Raw genomic sequence first — 22,885 nt, forward strand, 5'->3', positions numbered from 1 at the left:
CACGACGGATGATACATGATCACATAAGCTCAGTATAGCTTTGCACTGGTTGCAGTAGCCATTCTCTACAGCTTAATGTCCAATCTTGATCACTGGCCCCCTACATAATAACCATATGATTGTATTGTCATATGAATAGCAAAAATATATACACTGTATTATAACCATGCAAACACCCTTTTAAAAAAAGGAGGATACAGGACTAAAATCAAATGTCTCCTGCTTTGACATGACTTAATATAACCTAAAGAGTCCCTGGACAAAGTTTGGCGCTTTTGTAAAAAAGTGCACGATTCTATCCCTTAACTGCTGGACTAATCGTCAGAATTATTTTTGATATGTGTAACTGTTTTTCCAGGTTGACTGAAAACAATTTTGGGCTCCTATTTAAAGTTTGTGTTGGACTGTTAAGCACCAGTGATGAACACCAAAATTGATGAACACCACTTCCATTTCTGCTGTTTATAAATTACAGTTTTTCTCAATAGATAAAACACTGTTCCTGAAAAACAGCACACATTTCCCAAAATATTGCACACTATTTCCCCAAAATTGGACACAATTCACAAAGCACTGCACACTTGTGTCATAATCGCACTTTATTGTAAAAATTAGAACACTCCAGTCAAAATGTGCACACACTGATCAAAATTAGCACACTGCACTGCAAAATGCAAAACACTGTTCCCTCACTGTGTTTCCACATTAAGTGTAAAAAAATGATGTAGTCCCCAAAAATGACAACCAGAACACAAATGCAACTCACAATTGAGTCAGAGGGGACCATTACAGTTGTTGTGGTTGGCCCCTGGTCTGCTGGTTTCTGTCTGTTTTTAATGTTTTCAGGTGAAGCTGAGGTGGAGTTGCTGGGTACTGGCTGGATGCATCCTGTGTGTGCGACGTCAGGGCTCCGCTCCCAGCTGTCATGTTGCACGTGGGCCCCGCCCCATCCGTCAAGACAGCGCATGGGATTGACAGAGCGGTGTCCCACAGCTGATCTGCATCGTTACTGAGTGGGTGCTCACAGCTGATGATCATCACCATCTCAGATTTAACCCCAAACCTATCATGGGTTCGGGGCCAGATTCTTTCACTGCTACAACAGCTAACACCTGCTGCAGTCCGCCCTAAGAACCTCCACGTCCTCTGGGTTGGAACTGGGTTACACGGGTTCCCAGCTGTGCTCTTCCATCGCACCCAGCCAGTAACCCAAGCTTATGTTTTCTTTTAGTATTCTTTATCTGACGTTCCGTCGTCACATTTGGAACTAATGCCACCTGTTGTGTTCCTGATGTGAGCCTTCGAGCTCATGACTCTTCCTGCTCAGTTTTTCCGAACTGTAATTCTGTGCTCTTGTTGTAACCCTCTCGCTGTGGGCACCCTTGTCCACGAGAGTATATGTCTGTGTATTTTTTCCACTGGTGCTTCCCAGTGCATGTTTGCAACATGCTGTGTTTTTCCTGCCGTGAAAATCTAAGTTACTAAGAAGGATGTTTGTTACTCGTGTTTTTTTCCTGCAGGGCGAGCTCCTGCACTAATACATCATTCCCGTAATGCTGAGCGGATCATACAGGTTTTTCCACTCATGCTGTTCATTATCTGTCATTTCTGTCTGGTGTGTAATCACATGCAGTGCTTCACCCACGCTGTTCATTCTCAAAGTACGTTCATATCCACGCTTCTCGGTGCTCAGCAGATATTCTGTTCCGAGTCCTTCCTGTATGGAGTTTAGTGAAAATCAATGGTTAATCTGTAGTTTGGGTTTGTGCGTTTCTGCGCAGTTCAGGATCAGCGTACAGTCATCTTATTATTCCACTGGTTGAACCATTCAGTTAATTATGATCTAATCAGTTGACAGTCAGCAGTGATCCACACGCAGCAGCCAAGCTTCTGAGTTAATGTAACTGTAGTTCTCTGAGTGCAGTTCCTCAGAGAGTGTGAGCTGCTAAGTTATTATATGCATCTAAGCCTGGAACTGGGAGCTTTCAGATGGCTTTCAGACGGCTTTCGGTGGCTTTTCAGTCGTGTGACTATCCGAGAAATTGTGGATGAGCCTGGACATGCCAGAACATGTCCTGTGAGGCTTCATCATGGCGTTGCTTTGCGCCATGCGGCTCATCCCGACGCGCGAATTCCTAACAGACCTCGTATACCTTCCACCTCCACGCTGAAAGGAATTCCTCTATAGGATTAAGGAAGGGAGAAAAACAACCATAAACTGAGGGTTCATACTGAACCATTCTCTACTCAATAGCCCTCTATGAAAGTGTACATTGTCCCAGACAACAACAAAAACAGTGTCTGTTTGAAAAACACCCAGTTGCATCTGTCCCATCAGGGCCTCACGAAGTCCATCTAAGAAAGTCAACAAACGCTGGGTGTTGTATGGGCCCAGGACTGCATGACGGTGAGTGACTCCAAAATTGCTTATTGCCGCACAGAGGGTGACACTGCCCCCACGCTGACCTGGGATGTTGACTATAGCCCGCTGTCCAATGATGTTTCTTCCCCTCCTCCTCCTCTTGGCCAGGTTGAAGCCAGCCTCATCCACATAGATGTACAAGTATTCATGTGGCCTATCATCAGAGACCAACTGAAAAATCCTCTGGAATAAACATACACAAGACAAATGGGTTAGTCATGTTCACTTCCTGTAATGCGATAACACTGGTGAATCGTAACTGTGCATTTGAATTTGTAAACAGCCTTTTTTGAACATTTCACAGTTCTATATTTATAGAATTGGCATAAGAACATGATATGATATGATTCATATGATATGAAAGTGGAATTTTATATACTCACTTGTACATAAGTATTGGAATCGCTGTTCTTTTACTCTGAGGGTGTTTCTTTTGAAGGGAACTCTGTAGACTTGCTTCATGCCAATTCTGTTTTTCATCAGGATACGATCAGTGGTGGAGAGACTTACACTGTTGATGCCCCTGAAATGGTTATTATCTTGAATGATCTGTTACTAAATTTCCCGAAGTTTGATTGCTTTATTTTGCACCACCATTTGGACTATTAAGGCCTCTTGCTGTTGGATGAATAAAGGTGCTCGTCCTGCTGCAACACGCGGTCTTGCAACTCTACCAAGAAAAAAAAAGAAAGAAAAAAGGGTCAAAATATATGATAGACACTTTGTGTAAAGAATGTGTATAGAAGAGTTGCACATACCTGTTGTCCTCTTCAAATCGTCGGATAATTAATCCAACAGTATCTGCTGAGGTTGGGTGTGACTCTTTGTCCTTCTTCTTTCAGGGTCATTCCATGAATCAACACATTATTGATGACAGTTTCTCGAATCTCATCTGAAATTCTCCTTCCTTGCATGGGTCTTTGTCTCTGCTGAAGCCTTGGTCTTTGTCTGGGTCGCAGGCCAGGATTAGGTGCACGGACAGGTTCTGGACAAGGCTGAGGAGCAGATTCAGGTTCTGGTTCTGGAGGAGGCTGGAGAGCAGGTACTGGATCTGGACCAGGTCTATGGGCCGCTCCAGGTTCTCATTCCAGCTCCGGTCTGGGTCGTCCACAGCCACGTCTTCCTCGTCCACCTCTTGCTCCTCTGACATCCATTTTGAAGACAATGCTGCTTCCCAGCAGATTTTATGCTCTGCTGTTCATTAGCGACAGTGCTTTCAGCTTTGACCTGTTGTGTCTTAATTATGACAGCTGTGCTGGAACAGTGTTCGCATTCTGCCTCCTAGTGTTCACTTTTTGAAAAACGTGTGCTATGACTGAAATGTTTGTTCAAATGTGCAAGGTTTTTCTAACAGTGTGCAACAGTTTTGAGAGCAGTGTGTAAGCCATGACGTATGCAATATTTTGATGACAGAGTTGTTTTTGAGAAATGTGTGCAGTCAGTTGGAGAATGTGTGTAGTCAATGGAATTTAGTGTCTTATAAATTGAGGAAAAACTGTAATATAATATCAAAAGACAAGGATCTGTTTTAAAACAAATAATGAATGTTTTTACATTCTTTCAATGGAACAAATATTTAATTTGGTGAAAGATGGAATGTTCCATTCAACTCGGCTTCCATCTTTCATCTCCTGAAATATTCATACCATTGAACTCATAAACATTCTTATTTGTATATTGCCGTGTTCTCTCCTGACACTTATGCCTCATACTAACTTGCCTCCTTTCATTTGGACTACGTCCCATCCCTGGACTGTTTCAACATCATACAACCCCAATTCCAATGAACTTGGGATGTTGTGTAAAATGTAAATAAAAACAGGATACAATGATTTGCAAATCCTCTTCAACCCATATTCAATTGAATACACCTTGTACATGCATTTGAATATACAGCGCATCCAGAAAGTATTCACAGTGCTTCACTTTTTCCACATTTTGTTATGTTACAGCCTTATTCCTTATTCATTTATTCACTTATTCATTTCACTAAGAAATCACATGTACACAAGTATACACAGCATTTGCCGTGAAGCTCAACATTGAGCTCAGGTGCATCCTGTTTCCACTGATCATCCTGGGGATGTTTCTACAGCTTAATTGGAGTCCACCTGGGTTTAATTCAGTTAAACGGTCATGATTTGGAAAGACACACATCTCTCTACATATACTGTAAGGTCCCACAGCTGACATCTGCAAGTCAGAGCATAAACCAAGCATGAAGTCAAGGAATCTGAGACAGGATTGTCTCGAGGCATAAATTTGGGGAAGGGTACAGAAACATTTCTGCTGCTTTGAAGGTCCCAGTGAGCACAGTGGCCTCCACCATCCGAAAATGGAAGACATCTGGATCCACAAGGACTCTTCCTAGAGCTGGTTGCCCATCTAAACTGAGTGATCATGGGAGAAGGACCTTAGTCACAGAGGTGACAAAGAACCTGATGGTCACTCTGTCAGAGCTCTAACATTCCTGTGTGGAGAGAGGACAATGGTCCAGAAGCACAACCATCTCTGCAGCAATCCACCAATCAGGCCTGTATTTTAGAGTGGCCAGACAGAAGCCACTCCTTAGTAAAATGCACATGGCAGCCTACCTGGAGTTTGTCAAAAGGCACCTGAAGGTCTCTTAGACCATGAGAAACAAAATTCTTTGGTCTCATGAGACAAAGATTGAACTCTTTGGTATGAATGCCAGGCATCATGTTTGGAGGAAACCAGGCACCATCCCTACAGTGAAGCATGGTGGTGGCAGCATCATGCTGTGGGGATGTTTTTCAGTGACAGGAACTGGGAGACAAGTCAGGATTGAGGGAAAGATGAATGCAGCAATGTACAGAGACATCCTGGATGAAAACCTGCTCCAGAGTGCTCTTGATCTCAGACTGGGGTGATGGTTCATCTTTCAGCAGTACAGTGACCCTAAGCACACAGCCAAGATATCAAAGGAGTGGCTTCAGGACAACTCTGTGAATGTCCTTGAGTGGTCCAGCCAGAACCAAGACCTGAATCTGATTGAACATCTCTGGAGAGATCTGAAAATGTCTGTGCACCAATACTCCCCATCCAACCTGATGGAGCTTGAGAGGTGCTGCAAAGAGGAATGGACAAAACTGGCCAAAGATAGGTGCACCAAGCTTGTGGCATCATATTCAAGAAGACTTGAGGCTGTAATTGCTGCCAAAGGTGCATCAACAATTTTTGAGCAAAGGGTGTGAATACTTATATATAAGTGATTTCTCAGTTATTTATTTTTAATAAATTTGCAAAAATTTCAACAAAAAAATCATGTTGTCATTATGGGGTGTTGTGAGTATAACTTTGAGGGGAAAAAATTAATTCTGTCCATTCGGGAATAAGGCTGTAATATAACAAATTGTGGAAAAAGTGAAAAATTTCTGGATGTACTCTAACAACTATTGTACAAATGGCAACTCCTGAGGAAAAAAAAATGCATGGAAGTTCAAACTGTCTATATTTGCACCTAGCAAGATAACTGGTGACAGTCGATAATGTGGATGTGGATTCAGTACAGTTAATCCATTCAACAGTTTTAGTGGTATAGAGGAGGATTTTCTTAAAAAAAGACCTGAAAGTTCAGCTACAACTTGCCAGAAGGTACATCTGAGATGCAAGCCTAGATTTATTGTTTTGGTTAAAGAAAATCTTTCTCTGCTCCACTTCATCATGAAGCTGTATAACTGGTGATACAAAATCCAAAACATGCACTGTGCACAATTTCTCCAATCACAGCCACAGAAGCCTGTAACTTCTTCTGTGCTGTCTGGATGTCTTGGTGGCTTTCCTCACGCTTCTTCTTGCACAGTCACTCAGTTTCTGAGAACTGTCTCCTCCACACAGATTTACCATAGAGTAAATTTAGAGAAACTGACAATAAAACTGATTATTTGCAAACATGCCAAAATTTAGTTTTTCCAAAATAACTCAAAAAATAGCAATATTTAAGCACATAGGTGTATTGATGTTAAATATAAAATTGGGTATTGTGGACATTTTGACACCAAAATTAGGTCTCTATCTGTAACGGTTCGTGAGATACAGCCTATATGTAGTTTACATACACTCAAGGATAGCAATTTGGTTTGTGTCCTATTACGTTAAAAATATTGCAGTTAAGGCCCATAAATATATTGAAGTTGAATATAAACTTGTGGATCAAACCATAAAATGACTGGACTAGCTGGGTTGCAAGTTGTAGAGATTTGCTTTCAGTTTGAGTTTGAGAGCCTGATTTAGTTTTTGTATTTGAAATGGTATAAACAAATTAAAATGTGTGAAATACCAAGGGACTGAATACTGTTGGAGGACACTGTACTTTACTTCTTTATACTGTTCACTTTCTTCTACAAATATTAACAGGTGATCAGTTTACAGTTGGCCATGACTGAACCATCATTCTTCTCATTTCAAGCAAACTGTTTTTACAGTTTGTCCTATTGGAGTTCTTACTGTCATTACAAAACACAGCCTGTCAAGAAACTGCATTCATCTTAGCTGAAAGGTCAACTCTGTCTTTTTGGCAGAAAGGTCTTCTTTGAACAGACACGTGTCTTCATGTGTTCTCACAGCCCCGTTATGCCATTTGGTGAAAACTTTGTAATAATCCATCTGATTTCCTCAAACCAACACTTTCTCAGACAAGAAAGACAGTTTTTGAAACTACACAGAAAGACATCATTTCTATTACCAAATTTACTGTGAACATTTTGGATTACCAGAAATGACTGAACTATGGATTTATTTTGTGTTTCTGTGGCCAAGTACATGTGAATGGACAGACCTCATGTGAGTATTTCAGGCAGCATATCTGCTTATGCCAACTTAAGACTGTGGGACCACTCCCACAGTAAATATGTGGGGATATAAAAAGTGGGGAGAAAAAAAAGATATTTTCCACTCGTGACACAAACAATTGCCTGTATTTCCAGAAACTTTTCCCACCTCATCCAGCTTGTTGAGATGGGCTGACATCAGGCTGACCAGCTGACCTGTGCTGATTTTATCGAAGGCTCGAGTTGACAGCTTCAGGGTCTGTAAAAGTCAAAGGTTAGTGATGATATGAGATACAAAGGCAAAGACTTCCATAGTCTAAACTGTTTCTAAAGTTGTTGGATTTTTTTTAAACAAACTGTGAAGAAACAAGCAACCTGTGAGCACAAAGCAAAAATTGTGAGAATCCATTCTGATTTTAAAATTTGATGAATGGAACTAATGAAGGATGCATACATCTGCTAAAATTAAATTGAAACTAGCGTGTTGCCTGTGGGCATCCATAGGCTCTAGATTGGGGAGTGTTTATAAAATAAGTATCTGACATTTTACAAGGGTGGAGATAAATTGTCTAAAGTTTCTATAGACCTCAACAGAAGAACTCAACCCTTTTATTTCCAGTTAATTACATTACATTAATGTTAATTTACTGTCTTAATGTATTTATAAATTATTTAGATTCTTGTTACCATATACTTATTATTAGTAATAGTATTACTTCTATTTTGTCATTTCATTTTCACAGCTTCATGATGAAGTGGTATAGAGAAGGATTTTCTTAAAAAGAAGACCTGAAAGTTTAGCTACAAATTCCCAGAAGGTACATCTGAGATACAAGCCTAGATTTGATCTATTTTGGTGAAACAAAATCCTTTTCTGCTCTACTCAACTATGAAGCTAAGAGTGGTGATACAAAATGCAAAATTTGCACTGTGCACAATTTCTCCAATCACAGCTGGAGAAGCCTATAACTTCTGGGTTGTCTGGTTGTCTTGGTGCCTTTCCTCACTGTTTTCCTTCTTCCACAGTCACTCAGTTTTTGAGAACTGTTTACTCCATGCACATTTACCACAGAGTACCATACTGTTTGTATTTAGTCATAATTGATGTAAATAAAGTCCAAGACATATTCAGTGGCAGCTTTTACCATCAGAGAGCCTCCTCCACAAACCACCACAAAAGACTCCAAGCTGTCACTGATGTTAAAGGGGGCAACACACAGTATTAAGAACAGGGGTATGTAAACTTTTGATCAGGGTCATTTGGGTAGTTACTGTTGTCATTATTATTTAAAAAGAGTAAACGCAGTTGTTGGACAATAAATGGCTTCACCCAACTACTAACCATGAGTGAAAAAAAAAGGTTTTTGTGTTATTATTTATATTCTCTGAAAAATGGCCACAAAAACACAAATTGTGTCAGGGTATGTAAACCTTTGAGCACAACTGTATATATGTAAGTAAGGTATTGTATAAAATTAAGGGTGTGTACGTATATATATATATATATATATATATATATATATATATATATATATCAATCAATCAATCAATCAATTTTTTTATATAGCGCCAAATCACAACAAACAGTTGCCCCAAGGCGCTTTATATTGTAAGGCAAGGCCATACAATAATTATGTAAAACCCCAACGGTCAAAACGACCCCCTGTGAGCAAGCACTTGGCTACAGTGGGAAGGAAAAACTCCCTTTTAACAGGAAGAAACCTCCAGCAGAACCAGGCTCAGGGAGGGGCAGTCTTCTGCTGGGACTGGTTGGGGCTGAGGGAGAGAACCAGGAAAAAGACATGCTGTGGAGGGGAGCAGAGATCGATCACTAATGATTAAATGCAGAGTGGTGCATACAGAGCAAAAAGAGAAAGAAACAGTGCATCATGGGAACCCCCCAGCAGTCTACGTCTATAGCAGCATAACTAAGGGATGGTTCAGGGTCACCTGATCCAGCCCTAACTATAAGCTTTAGCAAAAAGGAAAGTTTTAAGCCTAAACTTAAAAGTAGAGAGGGTGTCTGTCTCCCTGATCCAAAATGTGAGGTAGTTCCAGAGGAGAGGAGCCTGAAAGCTGAAGGCTCTGCCTCCCATTCTACTCTTACAAACCCTAGGAACTACAAGTAAGCCTGCACTCTGAGAGCGAAGCGCTCTATTGGGGTGATATGGTACTATGAGGTCCCTAAGATAAGATGGGACCTGATTATTCAAAACCTTATAAGTAAGAAGAAGAATTTTAAATTCTATTCTAGAATTAACAGGAAGCCAATGAAGAGAGGCCAATATGGGTGAGATATGCTCTCTCCTTCTAGTCCCCGTCAGTACTCTAGCTGCAGCATTTTGAATTAACTGAAGGCTTTTTAGGGAACTTTTAGGACAACCTGATAATAATGAATTACAATAGTCCAGCCTAGAGGAAATAAATGCATGAATTAGTTTTTCAGCATCACTCTGAGACAAGACCTTTCTGATTTTAGAGATATTGCGTAAATGCAAAAAAGCAGTCCTACATATTTGTTTAATATGCGCTTTGAATGACATATCCTGATCAAAAATGACTCCAAGATTTCTCACAGTATTACTAGAGGTCAGGGTAATGCCATCCAGAGTAAAGATCTGGTTAGACACCATGTTTCTAAGATTTGTGGGGCCAAGTACAATAACTTCAGTTTTATCTGAGTTTAAAAGGAGGAAATTAGAGGTCATCCATGTCTTTATGTCTGTAAGACAATCCTGCAGTTTAGCTAATTGGTGTGTGTCCTCTGGCTTCATGGATAGATAAAGCTGGGTATCATCTGCGTAACAATGAAAATTTAAGCAATACCGTCTAATAATACTGCCTAAGGGAAGCATGTATAAAGTGAATAAAATTGGTCCTAGCACAGAACCTTGTGGAACTCCATAATTAACTTTAGTCTGTGAAGAAGATTCCCCATTTACATGAACAAATTGTAACCTATTAGACAAATATGATTCAAACCACCGCAGCGCAGTGCCTTTAATACCTATGGCATGCTCTAATCTCTGTAATAAAATTTTATGGTCAACAGTATCAAAAGCAGCACTGAGGTCTAACAGAACAAGCACAGAGATGAGTCCACTGTCCGAGGCCATAAGAAGATCATTTGTAACCTTCACTAATGCTGTTTCTGTACTATGATGAATTCTAAAACCTGACTGAAACTCTTCAAATAGACCATTCCTCTGCAGATGATCAGTTAGCTGTTTTACAACTACCCTTTCAAGAATTTTTGAGAGAAAAGGAAGGTTGGAGATTGGCCTATAATTAGCTAAGATAGCTGGGTCAAGTGATGGCTTTTTAAGTAATGGTTTAATTACTGCCACCTTAAAAGCCTGTGGTACATAGCCAACTAACAAAGATAGATTGATCATATTTAAGATCGAAGCATTAAATAATGGTAGGGCTTCCTTGAGCAGCCTGGTAGGAATGGGGTCTAATAAACATGTTGATGGTTTGGATGAAGTAACTAATGAAAATAACTCAGACAGAACAATCGGAGAGAAAGAGTCTAACCAAATACCGGCATCACTGAAAGCAGCCAAAGATAACGATACGTCTTTGGGATGGTTATGAGTAATTTTTTCTCTAATAGTTAAAATTTTGTTAGCAAAGAAAGTCATGAAGTCATTACTAGTTAAAGTTAATGGAATACTCAGCTCAATAGAGCTCTGACTCTTTGTCAGCCTGGCTAGAGTGCTGAAAAGAAACCTGGGGTTGTTCTTATTTTCTTCAATTAGTGATGAGTAGAAAGATGTCCTAGCTTTACGGAGGGCTTTTTTATAGAGCAACAGACTCTTTTTCCAGGCTAAGTGAAGATCTTCTAAATTAGTGAGACGCCATTTCCTCTCCAACTTACGGGTTATCTGCTTTAAGCTACGAGTTTGTGAGTTATACCACGGAGTCAGGCACTTCTGATTTAAAGCTCTCTTTTTTAGAGGAGCTACAGCATCCAAAGTTGTCTTCAATGAGGATGTAAAACTATTGACGAGATACTCTATCTCACTTACAGAGTTTAGGTAGCTACTCTGCACTGTGTTGGTATATGGCATTAGAGAACATAAAGAAGGAATCATATCCTTAAACCTAGTTACAGCGCTTTCTGAAAGACTTCTAGTGTAATGAAACTTATTCCCCACTGCTGGGTAGTCCATCAGAGTAAATGTAAATGTTATTAAGAAATGATCAGACAGAAGGGAGTTTTCAGGGAATACTGTTAAGTCTTCTATTTCCATACCATAAGTCAGAACAAGATCTAAGATATGATTAAAGTGGTGGGTGGACTCATTTACTTTTTGAGCAAAGCCAATAGAGTCTAATAATAGATTAAATGCAGTGTTGAGGCTGTCATTCTCAGCATCTGTGTGGATGTTAAAATCGCCCACTATAATTATCTTATCTGAGCTAAGCACTAAGTCAGACAAAAGGTCTGAAAATTCACAGAGAAACTCACAGTAACAACCAGGTGGACGATAGATAATAACAAATAAAACTGTTTTTTGGGACTTCCAATTTGGATGGACAAGACTAAGAGTCAAGCTTTCAAATGAATTAAAGCTCTGTCTGGGTTTTTGATTAATTAATAAGCTGGAATAGAAGATTGCTGCTAATCCTCTGCCTCGGCCCGTGCTACAAGCATTCTGACAGTTAGTGTGACTCAGGGGTGTTGACTCATTTAAACTAACATATTCATCCTGCTGTAACCAGGTTTCTGTAAGGCAGAATAAATCAATATGTTGATCAATTATTATATCATTTACCAACAGGGACTTAGAAGAGAGAGACCTAATGTTTAATAGACCACATTTAACTGTTTTAGTCTGTGGTGCAGTTGAAGGTGCTATATTATTTTTTCTTTTTGAATTTTTATGCTTAAATAGATTTTTGCTGGTTATTGGTAGTCTGGGAGCAGGCACCGTCTCTACGGGGATGTGGTAATGAGGGGATGGCAGGGGGAGAGAAGCTGCAGAGAGGTGTGTAAGACTACAACTCTGCTTCCTGGTCCCAACCCTGGATAGTCACGGTTTGGAGGATTTAAGAAAATTGGCCAGATTTCTAAAAATGAGAGCTGCTCCATCCAAAGTGGGATGGATGCTGTCTCTCCTAACAAGACCAGGTTTTCCCCAGAAGCTTTGCCAATTATCTATGAAGCCCACCTCATTTTTTGGACACCACTCAGACAGCCAGCAATTCAAGGAGAACATGCGGCTAAACATGTCACTCCCGGTCTGAAAAGAGTGGCGGTGCTGATGTACACCTCTTCCACAATTTCTCTGATAGTCACACGACGGTCCCACATCACCACAGCGTTCACTTTGGAAATGATCTGGTCATTTCAGCATGCTGATGCCGACCGGAGTACGGCGCGTTCTCCACCACTGTGCAGCCGTCTTTGAACCGGTTGTACCGCTCCTTAATCTGTGTGATGCCCAGAGGATTGTCACTGAAAGCCGTCTGAATAATCCGAATGGTTTCCACCTGGCTGTCGCCCAGTTTCTGGCAAAATTTGATGAAGTCGCGCTGCTCCAGTCATTCCGCCATTTCCTTGCAAAGAAAAAACGACGAGAGACTCCACCCATCCTCACACTAAGGCTGCTTACAAGCAAATGACGCAACAGACAGGCGTGAAAAAATTCACGCATGCGCACGAAGGTTCAAGGTTGGCTCATGCAAGCACACGTGATTCAAATCCATCAGGTTTTTGCAAAAAATTAAAAGGTCGGATACTGTTCTAACAGACCTCGTATATATATATATGTGTGTGTGTGTGTGTGTGTGTGTGTGTGTGTGTGTGTGTGTGTATACGTACACATGGGTATGTAGGTACAGTGGGAAAAATAAGTATTTGATCCACTGTCAATTTTGCAAGTTTTTTCCCCATACAAAGAATGGAAAGGTGTGCAATTTTTATTATAGGTACACTTCAATTGTGAGAGACAGAATATATATATATATATATATATACTCAACAAAAATATAAACGCAACACTTTTGGTTTTGCTCCCATTTTGTATGAGATGAACTCAACGATCTAAAACTTTTTCCACATACACAATATCACCATTTCCCTCAAATACTGTGCACAAACCAGTCTAAATCTGTGATAGTGAGCACTTCTCCTTTGTTGAGATAATCCATCCCACCTCACAGGTGTGCCATATCAAGATGCTGATTAGACACCATGATTAGTGCACAGGTGTGCCTTAGACTGTCCACAATAAAAGGCCACTCTGAAAGGTGCAGTTTTGTTTTATTGGGGGGGGGGATACCAGTCAGTATCTGGTGTGACCACCATTTGCCTCATGCAGTGCAACACATCTCCTTCGCATCATCCGTGAAGAGAACACCTCTCCAACGTGCCAAACGGCAGCGAATGTGAGCATTTGCCCACTCAAATCGGTTACGACGACGAACTGGAGTCAGGTCGAGACCCCGATGAGGACGACGAGCATGCAGATGAGCTTTCCTGAGACAGTTTATGACAGTTTGTGCAGAAATTCTTTGGTTATGCAAACCGATTGTTCCAGCAGCTGTCCGAGTGGCTGGTCTCAGATGATCTTGGAGGTGAACATGCTGGATGTGGAGGTCCTGGGCTGGTGTGGTTACACGTGGTCTGCGGTTGTGAGGCTGGTTGGATGTACTGCCAAATTCTCTGAAACGCCTTTGGAGACGGCTTATGGTAGAGAAATGAACATTCAATACACGAGCAACAGTTCTGGTTGACATTCCTGCTGTCAGCATGCCAATTGCACGCTCCCTCAAATCTTGCGACATCTGTGGCATTGTGCTGTGTGATAAAACTGCACCTTTCAGAGTGGCCTTTTATTGTGGGCAGTCTAAGGCACACCTGTGCACTAATCATGGTGTCTAATCAGCATCTTGATATGGCACACCTGTGAGGTGGGATGGATTATCTCAGCAAAGGAGAAGTGCTATCACAGATTTAGACTGGTTTGTGAACAATATTTGAGAGAAATGGTGATATTGTATATGTGGAAAAAGTTTTAGATCTTTGAGTTCATCTCATACAAAATGGGAGCAAAACCAAAAGTGTTGCGTTTATATTTTTGTTGAGTGTATATATATATATATATATATATATATATATATATATATATATATATATATATAAAATCAAAAATCTGAAAATCAAATTGATTTTTTTTATAATTAATTTTCACTTATTGCATGAAATAAGTATTTGATAGAACAGAAAAAAACAGACCTTAAAACTTGACAATGTTTAGCAGACTGCAGCAGGGATTTTGGTCCACTCCTCCATACAGATCTTCTCCAGATCTTTGAGGTTTTGAGTTTCAGCTCCCTCCAAAGATTTTCTATTGAGTTCAGGTCTGGAGACTGGCTAGCAGAGGTGGGACAAATTCACTGTCAAGTCATTCTGAAGTCATTGATCTGCAAGTCCCAAGTCAAGTCAGCTTGCAAACAATTGGTGGTCATTGTGACTTGAGACTTGCTGATTCATGACTGGAGAGTGACTTGATGGTGACTTCATCACACCTCTGCTGGCTCGGCCACTCCAGGACCTTTAAATGCTTCTTATGGAGCCCCTCCTTAGTTGTCCTGGCTGTGTGTTTGGGGTCATTGTCATGCTGGAAGACCCAGCCATGACCCATCTTCAATCCTCTTACTGAGAGAAGGAGGTTGTTTGCCAAAATCTCACCACACATGACCCCATCCAACCTCCCTTCAATACGGTGCAGTCGTCCTATCCCCTTTGCAGAAAATCACCCCCAAGGTATGGGGGTTGTTCTCATCCTTCTTCTTCCTCCAAACATGGCCAGTGGAGTTGATATGAAAAAGCTCTATTTTGGTCTCATCTGACCACATGACCTTCTCCCATGCCTCCTCTGGGTCATCCAGATGGCCATTGGTGAACTTCAAATGGGTCTGGACATGTGCTGGCGTGAGCAGGGGGACCCTGCTGCCCTGCAGGATTTTAAACCATGACAGCATCATGTGTTACTAATGTAATCTTTGTGACTGTGGTTCCAGCTCTCTTCAGGTCATTGACCAGGTCCTCCCGTGTAGTTCTGGGCTGATTCCTGACCTTTCTCAGAATCATCCTTACCCCATGAGTTGAGATCTTACATGGAGCTCAGGCTGAGGAAGACTGACAGTCATCTTGTGTTTCTTCCATTTTCTAACAATTACTCCAACAGTTGTCTTCTCACCAAGCTGCTTGCCTGTTGTCCTGTAGTCCATCCCACCCTTGTGCAGGTCTACAGTTTTGTCCCTGGTGTCCTTAGACAGCTCTTTGGTCTTGGCCATGGTGGATAGGTTGGAGTGTGATTGATTGAGTGTGTGAACAGGTGTCTTTTATACAGTTAACGAGTTCAAACAGTTGCAATTAATACAGGTAAATAGTGCAGAATAAGAGAGCTTCTTAAAGAAAAATTAACAGGTCTGTGTGAGCCAGAATTCTTACTGGTTGGTAGGTGATCAAATACTTATTTCATGCTATAAAAACCAAATTAATTATTGAAAAATCATACAATGTGATTTTCTGAATTTTTGTTAGATTCTGTCTCTCACAGTTGAAGTGTACCTACAATAAAAATTACAGACCTCTACATTCTTTATAGGTGGGAAAACTTGCAAAATAGACAGTGGATCAAACACTTATTTTCCAACATTGTATATGTTTGGGAAGTTGTTTTGTTACATTATAGTTCATAATTTCTGTTTATAATTATTTGTGAAAGTATACATTTTGTTACAGAAAACTGTAAATATAAATATTTCATGAGTTAATTAATAATTAAGAATTTAATTATATAACATTGATGGTAAGGGGGGGGGGGGGTGTGTGTCTTTTTGAACATTTAAAACAGAAGAAGGGGAAGGACTCAATACGCATTTCTGCTCCTCCTCAAGCATATTTCTTTTCTTTCTGGCTCTCTTTGTTTTATCAATAGTATGTGTTGTTTTTGGCGCTTTAGTTTTCATGTCTATTTACATTGTATCTGATAGAGATAAAGTGAGAATGTTCAACAAGTAATTAAAAGAAAAATTATGTGGAGATGTTGAAGAAGTTACAGTGTATCTGGAAAGTATTCACCTCTTCACTTTTTCCACATTTTGTTATGTTACAGCCAAATTCCAGTATGGAGTAAATTCATTTTTTATTTATTTATTAAAAATTAAAATCACGCGTACATAAGTATTCACACCCTTTGCTCAATACTTTGTTGATGCGCCTTTGGCAACAATTACAGGTTCAAGTCTTCTTGAATATGATGCTACAAGCTTGCCGCACATATCGTTGGGCAGTTTTGTCCATTCCTCTTTGCAGAACCTCTCAAGCTCCATCAGGTTGGATTTGGGAGCATCAGTGCACAGACATTTTCAGATCTCTCCAGAGATGTTCAATCAGATTCAGGTCTTGGTTCTTGCTGTGCCACTCAAGGACATTCACAGAGTTGTCCTGAAGCCACTCCTTTGATATCTTGGCTGTGTGCTTAGGGTCACTGTCCTGCTGAAAGATGAACCATCACCCCAGTCTGAGATCAAGAGCACTCTGGAGCAGGTTTTCATCCAGGATGTCTCTGTACATTGCTGCATTCATCTTTCCCTCAATCCTGACTAGTCTCCTAGTTCCTGTCACTGAAAAACATCCCCACAGCATGATGCTGCCACCACCATGCTTCACTGTAGGGATGGTGCCTGGTTCCCTCCCAAAGTGACACCTGGCATTCACGTCAAAGAGTTCAATCTTTGTCTCATTATACCATAGAATTTTGTTTCTTGTGGTCTGAGAGGCCTTTTAGGTGCCTTTTGGTAAACTACAGCGGGGCTGCCATGTTCCTTTTACTAAGGAGTGGCTTCTGTCTGGCCACTCTACCATACAGGCCTGATTGGTGGATTGCTGCAGAGATGGTTGTCCTTCTGGAAGGTTCTCCTCTCTCCACAGAGGAATGCTGGAGCGCTGACAGAGTGACTAACGGGTTCATGGTCATCTCTCTGACTAAGGTCCTTCTCCCACGATCAATCAGTTTAGATTTGCGGCCAGCTCTAGGAAGAGTCCTGGTGGATCCGAACGTCTTCCATTTTCGGATAATGGAGGCCACTGTGCTCACTGAGACCTTCAAAGCAGCATAAATGTTTCTGTACCCTTCCCCCGATTTGTGCCTTGAGACACTCCTGTCTTGGAGGTCTACTGACAATTCCTTTGACTTCATACTTGGTTTATGCTCTCACATGCACTGTCAACTGTGTCTTTCCAAATCATGACCAATCAACTGAATTTACACTAGGTGGACTCCAGTTAAGTTGTAGAAACAACTCCAGGATGATCAGTGGAAACAGGATACACCTGAAGCTCAATTTGAGCTTCAAGGCAAAGACTGTGAATACTTATGTACATGTGATTTTTTTTTTTTTTTTTAAGTAAAGTTGCAACAATCTCAAAACAACTTTTTCACATTGTCATAATAGGGTATTGTATGTAGAATCTTGAGGGAAAAAAATGAATTTCATCCATTTTGGAATAATGCTGTGACATAAATGTTGAAAAAGTAAAGCTCTGTGAATTACTTTCTGGAAGCACTGTGGATTGCTACACTTGGGGCCATACATTTACATTCACCTTGGATATAAATTGTCAAACAATTTTCCTTAGCTTAAAATGCTCACATTTGCAAAGTTAACTGCTGTTATTAACAGTGTGGAAGATTTCATAAGTGACTTTGAAATGTACATGTAGCCATCTCCTGACTTGTCTAAAGTAAACTCGCTGTAAAAGCGATGATTTACTTTTGTTATACCAAAGGGGGCCATTACTTACGCAACCCATCATCTTGGCTTTGACTTTTTTGTATGCAAAATGGCATGAACAAATTAAAATGTGTAAAAGCTCAATTGGTCAATACTTTTGCAAAGCACTGCATGCACCATGAAAAGAGCACTCCATGCCATGACCTAAAAGACTGCTCATCAAAGAAGCCATAACTCCAAATTGTCAGTTTTTTTTTGTTTTTTGTTTTTTTTTGATTACTGGGGAAAGCTGAGCATTTTTGGAGGAACTTTCTTGACAAATGAGACAAAAGTTGAACTGTTTGGCGATGGTTTTGACCACACTGAGACAAAGCCGGGGGGGTGGGGGCTGGAATGAACATACAACAGGCTGGAACAAAGTTATCCACTCATGGCAGATGTATGCCAGTCCCATTAGAAGGAACTGGCCTTATGTTACAGGAATAACTTGGATTTAATTTCAGCAATTAAAGGCAATATACCAAATACAAACAAAATGTATGTAAATGCCTGACCCACTCAACATCTGTTACAGTAAAAAGTTCAAAGAAATGTATCTTTATTGGTTATTTGAATAAAAGCTCTTGTGAAAATAAAGTATATATTAATAGCAATTGAATTAACATGGGATGTGTTTGTTTGAAATTTTTTTTTTTTTTTTTTTTTTTAAACCAAGGTGCATGCAAAGTTATTGCCTCTGCGGCACCAAACCTGATGGGCAACTCAGTCTGACTCAAGTGGTAAAGCAGGGAAAGACAGTCAGTCATCTTTTACCTTTTTATAGATAAGATTGAAAAGAGAAATCCGGATCTGCATGCCCAAGTGATGCAAGCCAAAGATGGCAGGCTGCAGCAAGAGGAACCTTCCTGTGTAGAGAAGGCAAAGACCCAGGGCCAGCTGGTATTCCCGGTGCCGCTGTTCAACATTAAAAGGGTCAAACGTAGAGATGATGCTCAGCTGTGACTGCACAGAGTTAGTAGCCTCCTACAACAAAAACATGAGAAAGCAAGGAGAGAGGAAGACAAATTATCATATCAGGTAAAATTCTGATATTGTCTGTCTTATAACTTATATATTTCTCTGAAACTTAAATCCTGAATCCAATCTGGTTCCTGTCTAACTACACATCTCAAGCAATCAGCCTAATGCTAAACATCATGGAACCAGTAAGGGTCAGTAAATGTGCAGATCAAAATTTACAGTGTGAAAATTGGATTCTTTAATGGCTGTAAACTGGCAGCGTACTCACATTCAAAATGATCGTATTCCATTAAGATAAACATTTTAGATGACACTTGGCTAAAAAAAGAAAACATTAAAATTCTATTTTCTGACGTCCACACACATCATGTTACAAAACACTTGCCATGTTAAGTTATTTTCACTTTAGCCAAGTGGCATATGTGTGTGTGTGTGTGTGTGTGTGTGTGTGTGTGTGTGTGTGTGTGTGTGTGTGTGTGTGTGTGTGTGATCATGCAAAAACCGGGGAGAGGTGACATTTGCTGTTTGGAATGCTAATGTATTTTGGGTAAAGGATGAATGCTGTGAAAACAGAAAGTTGATAGAACAAATATTTTTGACAAAATAATCAATTTTAGCCAACCAACAAACAATGGATGCTGTGCTGCAATGCACCATGGGAGTTTGGTGTTTTGTGTTACGGTTTAGTTCCAAGGACTAGGACAAGTTAGGACCCCAAAGCAGGACGGCCAAAACAGAAGATGAGTTCCAAAAGGTGACACTGTTTATTTACAGGTGAGAGGTGCAAACACAGGTACAGGTGACCTGGAGGAGCCAACAAAAATGCAATTCCAAAAAAGACTCAGGGAAGTCTAGGACTAAAAAAAGTGGTGAGGTGAAGTTCCAACAAAAATAAAGTTTAACCCAACTCTGGGTGAGGAGATAGACACATAACAAAGGTCAAGGTGAAGTGCAAACTCAAAGACACAATATTCACAACGCGTGGGGCAACGGGGGGGGGGGGGGGGGGGGTCAGCAACCACAAGTGGAATAATAAACATAAAGAACTCAGAGCTTCAACGTACAATGGAGGGAAAAACAAACATGGCTAAATAGACAGACTAATCATACAACAGGTGCGAACAGCAGCTGGGGGGGATCACAGAGGACCAAAGGCATGTGACAAACTAACCAGACACAAGGGGGCAGCAAATCACAGTACACACATAGGTGACTGAACATAACCAAAAGCAGCAGAAAGGAGAATGTAAAATAAAGTGAAATGCTCACCATAGAAATGATCACAAAAAAACACTAGATCAAAAACCCCAAAAGACATTAGAATACAATTAAGAGACATAAATACTGGGGAGGGTGACTGGACCAGGAGTGTAACCTGACAGACGATGGAGGACCAATAAGGGCAAGGGTACACATGCAGCAGACTGGAGGAAAACGGACCACAGTGACAAGCAGGAACACAAAAACATGACAGAGCACAAATATCCAGCACATGCGCACTTCACAGACACAAACATGACAGCTGATGCAGACAACAACAGAAGAGAACACAAGAGAGAGACACACATCTTCACTCGTTCAGCCTCGCTGAACCCACACAAGACAGGTGAGCACAAATACAAGAAAAGGACATGTGGACAAGGGACACATGAACACCATGTCCCAAAAAACCCCCAACCAAGACAGGAACCCAACATTTTGAAGTTTTAAATGTTGTTATTGTGGTTTATGTTAGTTTAACAGTGTTGTTAGTGTTTTTGATTTATTGTGTTTTTGAAGCTCAATTGGTTTAGTCAGTTTAGTGACTAAACAGACTAAACTGACTGGTTCTGCAGTGGTATTAAAGCCATCTTTGCTAGTCCAGTTCTTAGGCCAGGGTTGCCAGGAATTTAAAGGTACAAGTTAGACTTTGGCAAGACATTTAACATCTAATTTCTCTACCGAGGACCAAAAGGACACTCACCCCAACATAGAGGAGGAGACCATAAAAAATGAATCGGCCAAGGAAACATTGTGCCAATGCATGCATCAACTTGGGCTTATTCTTGGCTGATTCCACCTCTCTGTTCCACTGTCTGTAGGGAAAACACAGAAGTACAATGCATCACAACAGTAATATAGAGCAGGTAAGGGAATAAAGCATCCATTATCAAAATACAACAGAATCTGACTGTGGCGCTCACTTTCCATTGACATTGGAAAGTTGACATTAACCATTTTGGAATTACAGACATTTTTACACACTGTCCCTCCATTTGCAGAGGCCAAATGTAATTGGACAAAGTAACATACGACATACAAAAATGCTGTGACAATGGTATGTTTGAAAGTTGACCAGAAAGTTATGCTTTAATTTTATTGGGCGGTGTTGGAGAGCATCATTAGATATGGGATGGCAGGATGGTATGGAAGCTTATCGGTTTGGGTAAAATCAAAGCTTTCTCGTGTGGTGCAGACTGCTATGAAGGTTACTGGGAGAACTGGAACCCTTCCCATTCAGCCCATTTATGAGCAGTCTGTTTATAGGCAAGCACAGAAAATACTCTGTGATTCGTCCCACATCCTCCATCAAGAATATGAACTTTTACCATCTGGGAGACAATACAGAGCCCCCAAGTGCAAAGTGAACAGCTTTGGTTCTTAGCTCAATCAGACTCCTGAATGTTGCAGAGGTTGTCCGGGAGCAGCGTTAAGGGCTTTGTGCATGGATGTGTATGCATTTGTAAATATGTGTGTGTGTGTGGGTATGTGTGTAGGTGTGTGTATATGTGCACACACACAGGTGTATGCGTGTGTGCGTGTGCTGTGAATGTGCATGTGTACAAGTAAGGTATGTACTTTAACTTATTATCTGTTTTAATCTGGTTTTTATCTGTTTTATTATGCTGTTTTAATTGTAAATTATATTATGGGAATGTGGAATATGCTGATGAATGTTCCATAGGCATGCAAGCAGTGTACTGTTTTGTTGTTGTATTTATTGATTTTTGAGACAGAAATGTTTGCAAAGCACTTGAAGTCCAAGACAAATTTCCCTTTGGGGACAATAAAGTGTATCGTATCATGTTTACCACTGTGTTACATCACCGTTCCTTCTAACACCACTCAATAAGAGCGTGTTCACAATGCTGGGCATCAAAACCAAATACCTTCAATTCAAGTTTCAGAAACAGACAAAACTTATTTTTCAAAGATTTTATTGGCCTTATTGTTTTGCCACTGCTCCTAGGAATCTGTCAAGACAAATTCAGGTGGCTGGTGTGTTTAATAGTCCCACAGTGAGCATTAATTGACCCAAAAATATGATGGTTTTTCCAAAATAATGTAACATCTTTGATATAATGTAAATTCAGCTGGACAGAAATAAGATGTACACCTATTAATCATTAGGAAACATCATATTTACAGCATCCTTATTGTTTCTAGTTTCCATTGATATATGACGTGGTGCTTTCGGGGCAATTGCAGCTGGTCCGTCCTGTTTTTCTTCAATGAAGCATAATGTAAAAATACCAAAATTTACCCTGCACACAGGTCACCTTGCATTTAGTGGATAAAAACACATGTTAAAACTTGTGGAAGTACCCAAAACACCTATTGGTTGACTGAAAGAGTTGACAAAAATAACTTTTCATTACATTTTTGGAATTTGATACTGTAGTTCTTTTATTTTGGGCTTTTGTTTTTCATCCCACTGTGTCCGTCCATAACGCTACATGTTGTTCCTCACTGTGGGAAAATTAAAAAAATGTTGACCTAAGTGTGATGAAGACCTTCCCACAAGCATACTCTATAATGACATCCATTAAAAAAATTCAAGTGGCCAAATCTCCACAACCAATGAACCATTTCTGTCCCACAAAATGTCCGTCCGTCACACATGTGACGGACAAACATA

General features: G+C 40.4%; 1 long non-coding RNA gene and 1 pseudogene across 1 annotated transcript; both read right to left on the minus strand.

The window, feature by feature from the left end:
- Nucleotides 1-22,885, minus strand: part of LOC117515419 — a 279,907-nt pseudogene that overhangs the window by 225,278 nt on the left and 31,744 nt on the right.
- On the minus strand, nucleotides 601-4,505 carry LOC117515251. The gene is made up of 3 exons (XR_004562115.1): nucleotides 3,181-4,505; nucleotides 2,806-3,092; nucleotides 601-2,605 (listed from the first exon to the last, which is right to left on the minus strand). It is a non-coding gene; the product is annotated as an uncharacterized LOC117515251 (long non-coding RNA).

The sequence above is a fragment of the Thalassophryne amazonica genome, chromosome 8 (assembly GCF_902500255.1).
Source record: "Thalassophryne amazonica chromosome 8, fThaAma1.1, whole genome shotgun sequence".
Classification (NCBI taxonomy): domain Eukaryota; kingdom Metazoa; phylum Chordata; class Actinopteri; order Batrachoidiformes; family Batrachoididae; genus Thalassophryne; species Thalassophryne amazonica.